The sequence below is a fragment of the Silene latifolia genome, chromosome 5 (assembly GCF_048544455.1).
Source record: "Silene latifolia isolate original U9 population chromosome 5, ASM4854445v1, whole genome shotgun sequence".
Lineage (NCBI taxonomy): Eukaryota > Viridiplantae > Streptophyta > Magnoliopsida > Caryophyllales > Caryophyllaceae > Silene > Silene latifolia.
In genome coordinates this window covers 25,860,185-25,872,440 of record NC_133530.1, presented here as the reverse complement: position 1 = coordinate 25,872,440, position 12,256 = coordinate 25,860,185, and the positions used below count along the sequence as shown (strand labels likewise).

The window sequence follows — 12,256 nt, the reverse complement described above, 5'->3', positions numbered from 1 at the left end:
AGTTAGCTGTTTCAGACGATGTGTTTAAAAAAGGGAACTTTGTGACCGTCTAGCTCCTCCACTCTTATTCTATATTTTTTGAGGAGATTGTGCTTTCAGTCTAGTGAGTTTTGTGCCAAGTGAAGGGCACCTGTGTTAGTCTTTCAGTCAGTTTGAGATCCGGATGGTTTATTATGGTCCTGTTAGGAACTAGCTTGACGCTTTTACCTCCACATTTCCATAACTTGTTTTGCCTTTTCTCACCTGAACCTAACTATTCCCATATTATTTGCAAATCCTCGGCTGTGACGGACATTATTTGGTTGGAGTGTGTGCATTAGTACTTGAATTGTCTTTCATTTTTGTTGCATGCATGCTATGTAGGTCGCAGTTAGGTGAGTGACTGTCTTTTCTTCTCTCTTTTACATATAACATTTGCCCTTTGCTTCATGAGAGAAGAGTGACCACGTGAGAGTCCAGTTTTGTTGGTCTTGCAAGGTCGATAGGTCAGCTTTATTTATGAACGACTTATAATTCGTTTGCGTATTGATTTGCTTAGCTGTTGTTGATTTTTGTTGCATTAAATCGGTTTAAGTAGACAAGTTAAGCTAGCTCTGAGTTATCATTTCCGTTCCATTAGTTTTGTTTTGAGTTTACTCGAGGGCGAGTAAAGGTTTGGTTTGGGGAGATTTGATACGTGCCTAATGTATAGTCTTTTTGGTCTATTTCAGCACGTATTTCTATGCATTTCTCTACTATTTTTATAGTATTTTGCCCCGAATTGGCTACTTTGGTGTATTTTGTCCTTTTTATAGGAATGATCGCGAAAGTGGTGGAACCATGCTCCTTTTCGTCCTTTTTGCATGCATTTAGAGGAGACGGGATTGTCCCAGAGCGAGATGTTGCACTTGGAAGTGTTGTTGCACGCACTACGAGGCATTTGGGTGAAGACGTAAGCTGAATTGAAGACCCAAGTGGTCTATCGAGCTGATTGGTGGTCTATCGAGCAGTTTATAGGACGATCGAGTGGTCCCTAAGCTCCCCAAGGCTCGATCGAGCTATTCCTTACTCGATCGAGTAAGATGCACATGATCCAGGCCTCGATCGAGCGACCTGTTGGTCGATCGAGGGCCTTCTGTTGAGACATTGGTCGATCGAGTGGTTTTGCCTACTCGATCGAGAGGATTTCGACTTCGTGGGCTTAATCAGTCCATGTTTTATTTCCGCATAAACACTTAGGGGTTTTGGCTATTTAACCTATGTTTTACTAGGTTATTAGTCATTCATTCTTACTATTCCTTTTTACTATCTCTTTTACTATCATTCACATTAGAACTACTGCTACTTTCCTACGTTACTTTTTTCTTCTACTGTTGCTTGCATTTTGGGATTAATTCACTCGGATTCGGTTGTTCTTTACGCCGGAATCGCTTAGATTGTAATCTCCTTTCTTCTCTTAATAATAATTAACCTTTTGTTGCATTATTTTCTCGTTATTGTTATCATTCTTTCTGCCCTAATTTATATTATTGCATTTTATTGTTATTTCGTCATGTCTTCTGCTGGAATCTTGTTTGCTGCTAGTTTCATTAATAATATGAGTAGCTAAACCCTTTCATGTTGGGATTAGGGGATCTGCGGTAGAATAATGACGACGTAGTGAATGAATTAGACGAATTGACATAAGAGACTCTGTCACTATAGCAATATAACTGTAATTCTCGACCTAGTTGAGTGCACGCTTCTATGTCACCCATTAATCTGGCTACAATTAATCCTGGATCGAAAGATTGGACTAAATAGGCCTGCTATAAACAGTAGACTACCCTAATGAGGACGAAAGTTAAGTTAGTGGTATTTTAGGGTGGGAAGTGGACCGAAAGGACCTTCTAATATCCGTCTCACGTTAGTTCGTCTGAGTCATTTACTGCTAAGTTGTTGAACTACCGTAGTGAACCGAATTCCCGACATGTCCCCCTCTTATTGATAGTTTTAATTCATTTACCTGCTTTACTGCTCTCTTCTTTATTTCTCTTCCTTTTACTCCGTAGTTTAGAACCAAAAATTTAATCAACACCAATTGTTACCATAGGATTAGAAATAGATAGCTGTAGTTGCATTACCTCCCTGAGGATTCGATACTCGACTGCCTCTACTACATTTTTAGTTGAGACCGTTAGGTTTTATTTTTGACAGGTACGCGACAGACGTGTCAACCACCAATATTGCTTTATTTCTGGTAATGACTCCGGCATCATCTAGTTTGTTCCTAAAGACCCACCTTGTTCCAATAACAGATCGATCCTTTGGTCTAGGAACTAAATGCCAAACCTTGTTTCTTTCGAACTGTTGTAGCTCTTCTTGCATAGCGATAATCCAATCTGATTCAGCAAGAGCTTCAATTATATTTGTTGGTTCGATCATGGATAGAAAAGAGTAGAAAGAGCAGAAGTTATTCAAGGATCGTCTTGTTTGAACACCCTTCTTAATATTCCCTAGAATATTATCCATGGGGTGTGAGCTCTTGTATTTCCATTTTGTTGAAGTACTTGGTTCCTCATCGTTATTTGAGCTTGACCCAACTTCATTTGGATCAGAATTGGAGGAAGTTCCCCCTGAATCCAATCCGGGTGTTGTATTAGAACCGATTATAACCTCGGACTCTACACCTTGATTTGGATTCAATGTTATAGTAACATCATCTATAACATTGGTTTGGGAATCCTTATTTTGAGTCAATGTTATAGTATCATCAACTATAACTTTGGTTTTCTCCTTTTTATCTTTTTAGGAACGACCAAGTTCATCACTCGTCCCTTCAATCTGATTATCCTCCAATTCTAGTTCCGGGGGATCGTCTCTTGAGAGACGGATTTCGGGTTCATCCAAGTCTTCTTCCTCATATTGTAAAGGCTTATCAAACACGTTATCCTCATCAAAAATAACGTGGACGCTTTCTTCAATACAAAGAGTTCTCTTTTGAGGACTTTGTAAGCCTTGCTATGATCTGAATATCCTATGAAAATCGCCTCATCACTCCTAGGGTTGAATTTACTTAATCAGTTTTTACCGTTGTTGCGAACAAAACATTTACTCCCAAAGCAACGAATATGGGAGATATTAGGTTTTCGACCTCTAAGGAGTTCATAGGGGGTTTTCTTAAGAATAGGTCGAATCATAGCACGATTATGGATATAGCAAGAAGTACTAATGGCTTCAGCCCAAAAGTTACGAGGTAAACCACTACACAAAAGCATTGCACGCACCATATCTTCCAAAGTTCTATTCATACGTTCAACGACACCGTTTTGTTGAGGAGTTCTTGGTGAAGAAAAGTAATGCCCTACACCATTAACTCAACAATATTCTATGAAAGCTTGATTGTCAAACTCGGTGCCATGATCCGTACGAATAGATACAAAATTAGTCTTATATTTGTTTTGAACACGTTTCATAAGACAATCAAATTCATCAAATGTTTCGTCTCTTGAATGAAGAAAGATAGGCCATACACTAGGTTGCGCGGAAACGGACACGACATGGACACGGGATACGGCACTTCTAAAATTTTAGGACACGGACACGGCAAAAAAAAAATCAATATACATATTAAAATAAAGGAAATTTAAATAACATTATAACGAACATCTAAAATTTGGTCATCGAAAAATGAATAAGTCGTAAAATAACAAAACTAATATTAATACCTTACACGTAAAAATGCAAAGAAGTATACGATCACACATCCATTATTTTTTATACTCCCTCCAAGTAATATGTATCTTCCCTTCCTCTAATATATGTGGGATAAAACTTGGAGGGAGTACAAAATATCAAACCAAGAAATAAACCCATCATCAGGCCTTACTTATCAAGAAACTAAGAAATAAACTCATTATTTTCTACAAAAATATAAAACTAAGAAACAATCACCTCTTACTTAGCAGCAAGCCAACAACGCACCATTACTTTCTATTTATTATCTACGCAATCATGTTTAACGATTAAATAAATAGATAGTGAAGGATCAAATTAATGTAGTTTGCACAAACCCTAGATTCAATTTGGGGAAAATTGCAAAACAAACTTGTGAGAAGCCGAAAGCCAAGAGGGAGACGTCGACGACGAGGTGGAGGCCAGAGGTCGCCGGCGTCGGAGGTGCTGTTCACCGGAGTAGTCGAAGGCGAAGGGAACTGTACTACTGCGATACTCCAATTGAACAGATATTGTAAATCGTAGTTGAGAATTTGAAATGGTATGAATATTGCAATTAGCCGTGTCCACATATGACACGGGCCGTGTCCAAGGTGTCTTGGCCGTGTCCAAGACGTATTGAAATGAAATAAAACCAAGGACACGGTTCAAGGAGTGTCGGACACGTTTTGAGGCGTGTCCCTCGCGTGTCCGTGTCGGACACCGTGTCCGACACGCGAAGGCTAAAAAACAGGCGTGTCCGTGCAACCTAGGCCATACATACCTTGAGTAATCATCTACAAGAACAAAGACGTACATGGATCCTCCTCTGTTCCTTACCTTCATAGGTCCACATAAATCCATGTGAACTAATTCCAAGGCTTGATTTGTGTTTACTACTCTTTTCGGTTTGAACAATGATCTAACTTGTTTGCACCTTGCACATGTGTCACACATCTTTTCTTGTTCGAACTTAATCTTAGGTAACCCTTCAACCAACTCCCACTTCTTGAGTTTGTTCAAGGTTAGTGAGCTAATGTGACCAAAGCGTTTATGCCACAAACAAGGATCATCAAGTGTAACTTTCATGCATGAGAAATAGTTAGTAGGCACAGCATTTAAATCTACCATATAAACATTTCGTTTCCTATGGCCTTCTAGAATAACATTGCTAGTTCCTTCAATTATAATGCGACAACTATCAGTATGGAAAAGAACTTTGGTACCTTTGTCGCATAGTTGAGATATGCTTAGCAAGTTATGTTTTAGACCGTCCAGGAGATAAACATCACTGATCGCGTGAGACTTAGAGATTCCGATTTTGCCAACGCCGATCACTTTTCCTTTTTTGTTGTCCCCGAACGTCACTTTTCCTCCATTGAACGGCTTGAGTGAAAAAAATAGGTTCTTATCTCCGGTCATCTATCTTGAACATCCACTATCAAGATACCACTGATTGTTTTCTTTCACTACTTCCTCTTCATCGTCATCTTCGTCTGATTCTCCGAGAAAGCAATAGTTTGAATGTGAGTTTGTGCTTTCATCGTTGCTGTCGGAGATTAGGTCAAGACTAACACTACTGAGATAAAGGTTGGCTACTTCGTCATCTTCAGATCCCTCGTCATCTTCTGAATCAAGGTCTCCCCAACATAAAGCCATCATTACCTGTTTGATTTCTCTCTTTGTCTTCTCGCGTTTTGTCTTGTCCTTGATCTTCTCCCATGTTGGACAATCCTTGATCATGTGATCAGATTTTCCACACTTCAAGCAACCTCTGTTAGCGAAGGATGACTTTGATTCTGTAACCTTATTGTTGGATGATTTGTTGTTGTTGTACTAGGATGATTTTGTTTGTTTGTTTCGAAAGATCTTATTTTTGAAATGGCGTGCAAATAGAATAGTTTCATCCTCTAGTTCAGAGTCAACTTCTTCGCTCTTTAAGGCCATACTCTTATTTCGGCTTGGTTTAGCGTCATCTTTGTTAAGAGTAATTTTATGGGCCATGAGAGCACCGATGAGTTCTTGATAGGATAGGTTTTCAAGATCTCGTGATTCCTCCATTCCAGTGACTTTAGCTCGCCACTTCTTAGTCAGGCTCCTAAAAACCTTTCTAGCAATGTCCTCAGTACTGAATTTCCTACTTAGGTTTTTTAGTTCGTTTATGATGCTTGAAAACCTTGCCGACATACTATCTAAGGACTCATTAGGCTCCATAATGAATAGCTCATATTTTTGCATAAGCAAATCTATTCGGTGCTTCCTAACAATGGAAGTACCTTCATAAGCTAGTTCAAGCCCATCTCATATCTCCTTGGCCGTAGAACATGAAGAAAACCAATCAAACTCTGTAGAGTCATTCCGTTTTGTAGGAGACTTATTGCTTTGGAGTTCTTTTCGGCCTTCTTGTAGTCGGCCTCGACATAGTCCTCTTCTTTCTTTTCATAGGTAGTGCCTTCCTCGGATGCTACATGAATTTTGTGCGGTCCGTTTTGGATAATCCTCCAGCACTCCCAATCGTGACCTTTCACATAATGAGTCATCATGTTTTTCCACAATCCATAATTCTTCCCATCAAAGACAGGACACTTGAGATATTTGGAATCCATTTATCACGTGATAGGCAGCGGAATATAAAACGATAAGATAAATGAAAAACAAGATAGATCAGCCTCTTTGCGGTTAGGCAATCAAGAGCACGAGGCTCTAATACCAATTGAAGAGTCTATTGATCCAAAATACTCAAGAGGGGGGGGGGGGTGAATTGAGGATTTAAAACTTTTGAAATCTTTTTCGATTATGCGTATGTAATTGATTATTTAAAGTTTATTGATTAAACTTTAACTAATCAACTAATGAATGTAAAACGAAATAAACAAAGAACGAAAGAGAGGAGACACACGGTTTTTGAAGTGGTTTAGTTTCACAAGTCGAAACCTACGTCCACTATTCTCGATTAATAAATTTAGTACCTTTCTACGGATTACAAATTTACTAACCCAACTCGTACAACTAACTCTAGCTGTAACTCAATGAGTACCGTTAAATACTCGAGTGACTAACTTACGCTAATAAGAAAGCAATAATGATTCTACTAAAAGTTCACGTTAATGAACAAGTAAGAATTCTATTGAGCACTATTATCTTATAATGATAACAATAAAAACAAGTATATGAGTTTAAAACACACGACCTTTCAAAAATAACAAAACGGTTTTCTGCTTTGAAACACATGATTTGCTTTGTAAAAATAAGATCAATTTTTTTATGCTTAAGGTCTCTACTTTAAATGTTGTAAAGAGGAAAGTATTTATAGGAAGGAAAGACCAAGGCAATTCGGTTTATAAAAACCCTAATGGTCGAATGATAAAAGATATGTTAACAAATCATATCTTTTATTATTTCTTTCCTAAAAGCCTAAAAGATAATAATGAATATTCCGAAAGATAGAATATAATCTATTCAAATATTATCTTTACTATAAATTCTAAGATATGATAAGATTTCTTATAACAAGAATATCTTTTATCATAAACAAATATATTAAGTAAGATATACAAGATATGTAAAGATATTATTATAGAATAAAATCTTTACCAAATACACCTTAGGTTACACGAGATGTCACGGCTCATATGCCTCATGACTCGTGCAAACCCTAGCTCAATATATGGGTTAGAATTTAGGTTTTAAGAGAGGCTTTGTTGAAACCCTAATTAGTAGCACGGTCCAACTCATAAGTTGACCCAAAACAACTACTAGTCAATCGTTCAACACAAAACCGAACTCCGCACTAAACCGGGCTTTATTAAATAAATACTTTTATCAAAACATTTAAAATAAACTTTAAAACAGTTTTCAAAACAGTTTTGAAATATTATATGTCGTGTATAATAAACTCAGCATCTCGATGTTATAGTACGAGAGCTATAACATTGAGCTCTTTTACTAGTAATATTATAGCTGCAAAGCTATAACTTTACCAATTCAAGAAACTTATTCTTGATTACCATTACGAAATAATCACCTATACTATTCTAATCTTCAAGGAGATCTTCGAGTATAGTCTACGTCATCATCCAAGCTTCATTAATCTTTAGAAGGACTTCGTCTTCACATAAATCTTGAATGAATCTTCACATCGTTTGATCTTGAATATAGACTTGACTATTGTATACTTCCATCACAATTTTCTTTGTTGCTTGTATTAAATAAGTTGAATCTAAAATACTTAGACAAACGATTACGCGCAACAAGTATATAAACTATAAAGCACCTTGACATCATCAAAACATAAACATATAAGCTATATGGTTTAACAAACTTGTTGCACTAATCAACTTAGCTACAGACATCAGGTTTTGTTTAATATCTGGAATATATAAAACATCATGCAAAATTATCAATTTTGACAGGGTTATTTTACCTATCTTATGCACAACTTTTACAGTACCATTTGGGAGAGCTACATAAACAGGTTTGGCAAGAGTTTTCACATTAGTCATAAGAGACATAGTAGAAGTAATGTGATCTGATGCACATGTGTCAACTATCCAATCAAGACTACTGAAATCAAGTAAGCTAGCAGAGAAAGCATGGGAAGAAATTTTCATACCAGCAAAATGAACTGAAGACCTCAAATCAGAAGAATCAGAAGTAGGCTTATCATAAATAGCCTAAAACACTTGATGAAAAACATACTTGTAACAGACTGTATGATCCCTTGCACAAAATCAAGATTAACATAGGGAGAAACAATATTCTGAAACTAAGTAAGTTGATGAGTCTGACTTGCAGTAGAACATTCAAGGGGAGAAATATCTTCATACTCAGAATCCTGATCATAAGTGATCATACAAACATTAGAAACCTTTGAAAAAAAGTAGAATTAACTTTTTCTTTCCCTTCTTAGCTAGAAATGCTTTATACTTGTAGCATCTCTCCTGCTTTATACTTGTAGCATCTCTCTTGGATATGGCCCTTCACCTTGCAAAAAGTGCACGTCATCAACCTGTGTCATTCCTCAATTGTATGGCCATTTTTCTTACAATGGGCACAAGTCTTTAGTTCAAAATCATAATCATCTTCTTTTGGGCGTTTCCAAGTATTACCAGAATCAGAAAAATTATTGTTGTAATTCCTTTTCTTTGATGTGTAAGCTGCAGTTTCCACAATAACCTCAACAGCTTGATCATTGAGATGCTTCTGTCTTTCAATTTTCTGCAACATACCCAAAGCTTTGTTGATTGGAGGTAAGGGATCCAAAGACAACAAGTTGGTTTGTGCATGCTCATAACCTTAGTTCAGTCGCATCAACAACTGCAAGAGCTTAGCCTACGTTTCCCTCTCAACAAGTCGTTTAAACAGTTGACAAGAACACCGATTCATGGCTCCACAGGTGCAAGATGGAATAGTGTCCATGTGATCCAAACTCTCCCATACATTCTTGAGTTTGCCATAATACTCAACAAGGGACATATTTTCTTGAGAAATCTTCCCAAGATCCTTCTTCAACTCATAGACTTCAAGAATGTTAAGCTGACCATAACGCTCAACAATGTCAATCCACAAAGCTCTTGATGATGTAGCAAACTGCAGATTATCACAATGGAGAGGAACCACGGAGTTAAGAATCCATATCTTAACCAAAACATCACATCTGATCCATTGATTGTACTTGTGATCAGATGAAGCAGGACAGGTGCATTTCCTAGAAAAAAAACCACTCTTGTTCTTGGATAACAGAGCAGCAACAACTTCTCTTTACCATGGAAGAAAGATGGTGCCATCGAACAAGAATGAAGACAAAACCAAGCTTGGCCGATCAGTTTGAGATGGGAATAAAGAATCATCAAAGGGAGAATAGAGAGATGGAGTATCTGAATTTTCTGGCATTTTGTAAAAAAAAAAAATTGTAACAGAGATTAATCCTTTATTATAATGGCGGAAGCGTAAGATCGTAACCTAAGCGAAAGATATTCTATAAAACTAATTCACCATTGATGAATAAAAGAGAAAATATAGAGAAAAATGTAAGATGAATTATAGAGAGAAGAAGATTATCATTGTAAAGTGAATTATATTTCTCAAACTTATATTCAATACATTGTGAATCACATGTATATATACTAGTTACAATTGGTTGATTATAACAACCTTCTAACAACCTCTAACTAACTCCCTTTATTTCGGGTAGTTATAGTTAGTTACATATTCTAATTATCCTGGCTCATACACTTCCTTTCTTGCAATCGGTTTCGGCCTTTACTCGATCTTTTATTTCACCTAGAAAAGCATGAAATACTACAAGAATCTAGCAAAGCCGTGGGTAAAGTTCATAAATGTAAATTGATCATAGAGTAAAGGCATTTAACATAGAAATTATTCAAAATTGGGGTCAAGTTATGGGTTTTTGGTCAAAATAGTAGGGCGATAATGTAGTTATCATTGTTCTTTTCTATTTTGGGGTGTTTCAGTCAATTGTTGTCCTTTCTATTTTAAAAATGAACTTGATGAACAATTTGATCATTCACACTCAATTTGGTCCACTTGTCATTTAGTAATTGACCATCTTCTCTCTCCTCGATCTTTGTGCTAAAGCCAAAAAACAACAATTGACGAGGACGAAGGGAGTACTCCCGAATATATACTAGAATAAGGAATAAGGAAATAGGACGGAGACGTGAAGTTTCTAAAAGAAGCTGTCGTCGTACAACCTCCCGATTAATTCCTCGGTGAATATGGCAGGACTCGAAACACGTCATGTTTATGTCAATTTGGATACCTATAAGGGCTATAACTAACTATATTTGACCAAGGAAATGGTGAATAGGAGGTATAACAAAATTGTACAAATAATGATGGTGGAAACAAATGAAAGGACTGAAAACACCTTATATTCATGTCAATTTGGATCATCTTTATTACTTTCCCTTTTTATTATTCTATTTCATCCAAATTAAAGGTAACACTTTAATATAATGCTCCTCACAACCAAAGTTGGCCGGTGTGAGTGATAAGGGCTCTCATCTCTTAAACAAGTGGTCAGGGGTTCGATTCTCCTCACATATATTGGAGAAGTGTTATCTTTGGTTTGGATGAGAGGGAGTACTTTTTAACGGATTAGATATTAATCCGAAATGATCCAACGGTTACAACATTAAGTGATGGATGGTGATGTATAGAGAAATCAATATAAATATATATATATCTATCTATATTAATAAAAGAAATTTTTTTCGAGCGATTATAGAGAGTCCATCAATTCTGACCTACATAAATAAAATACAAATATCTTTTTGAATTTGGATATATATTAAACATGAAATTCCCTAATACTGTGGTTAAGAGTTTAATATATACAATAATTCTAATGTCCATTCAATATCGAGCAAAACATGAGCATTTGTTATTGACTTAACTTATGATATATATTTAGCTCAAACGTCTAAACTACTATATATACACATCGATATACTGTTTCTCATCAAAAAAAAAAAATCCATGTTCCTTTAATTGTTTACTTATATAATATGTATGTTTGCTAAATACTTTTCGTCTGTGTCGCAGGAAATTATCACGAAGACTTAAATAAATGTTCTATTTTTGGAGTTTCGACGGCCGAGAGGACCGAGATCGGGTTCTTTAGCCTTCAATATACAGTTTTTTCGGTGGTTTTATTTTAGTATGTATGCCTTTTTTTTTCCAATTTTGTATTTTTATGCTTTTTAAGGAAACAATGAAACGCAGTCATTTACTCTTTCGAACATCGGAATTGAATCAATGCGAGGTTAAGCGATATCAATAATAAGATTACTATAGTTTTTACTCCGTATTACCAATTTACCATGATGTTATTGACCGTAAGTCGATAATTATACCCTCTTCTTAAGAACTATTATTATATGGACTTGCTTATGATTTACTTTATGAGTATTATCACGTAATATTTGTTGTTGTATTGACAATATTGTATGGGTGAATCAGTTTACTGATGACAATAATGCTAATGACAATTTTTCCATTGAAGTTTTTGGTTTTTCATTCATTATATATAAGACGGTCATATATGTTTAAGCGTTATACGGATGAAATATTACCCATATAGGTAAATGGGATAAGAGTTTATCATTCACTATGGAATGTTCTTTTTATCTCATTCCTCTTTTAACCAGTTTTATTGTCTAAGACTGTTCATTCATTATAAAGTCCTTAATTATTTAAGGTACATATTAAGCGAAAAATGAAATTGTAATAGAAATATCATACTCCGTACATTCATACAAGAAGTATAATAGTATAATACCCGTAACAATTTTGTTGAACATATTTAGTAGAATACATGTATTTCAAATAACAGTGTCATACTCGCAACAAGAATACGATCTACTACTAACCATTTTTATATTAAACTCTAACTAATACACGGTTTTTTAGACGATTTGATCAGATGTTTTGGTGTCTTTGTTGAGAAGTTGTGTCGGTGTTACGAACACTAAAAGTATCTAAGTTACTCCCTCCACATCTTATTGTTCTACCCATTTGCCTTTTTAGAGGTCAACTTTTAGAAATTTTGACCATTAATAAA

General features: G+C 35.9%; 1 pseudogene; it reads right to left on the bottom strand.

Moving 5' to 3' along the window:
* The window catches only part of LOC141655098 (uncharacterized), a 42,260-nt pseudogene extending 33,571 nt beyond the window's left edge, over positions 1-8,689 (bottom strand).
* Positions 8,690-12,256: the final 3,567 nt, after the last annotated feature.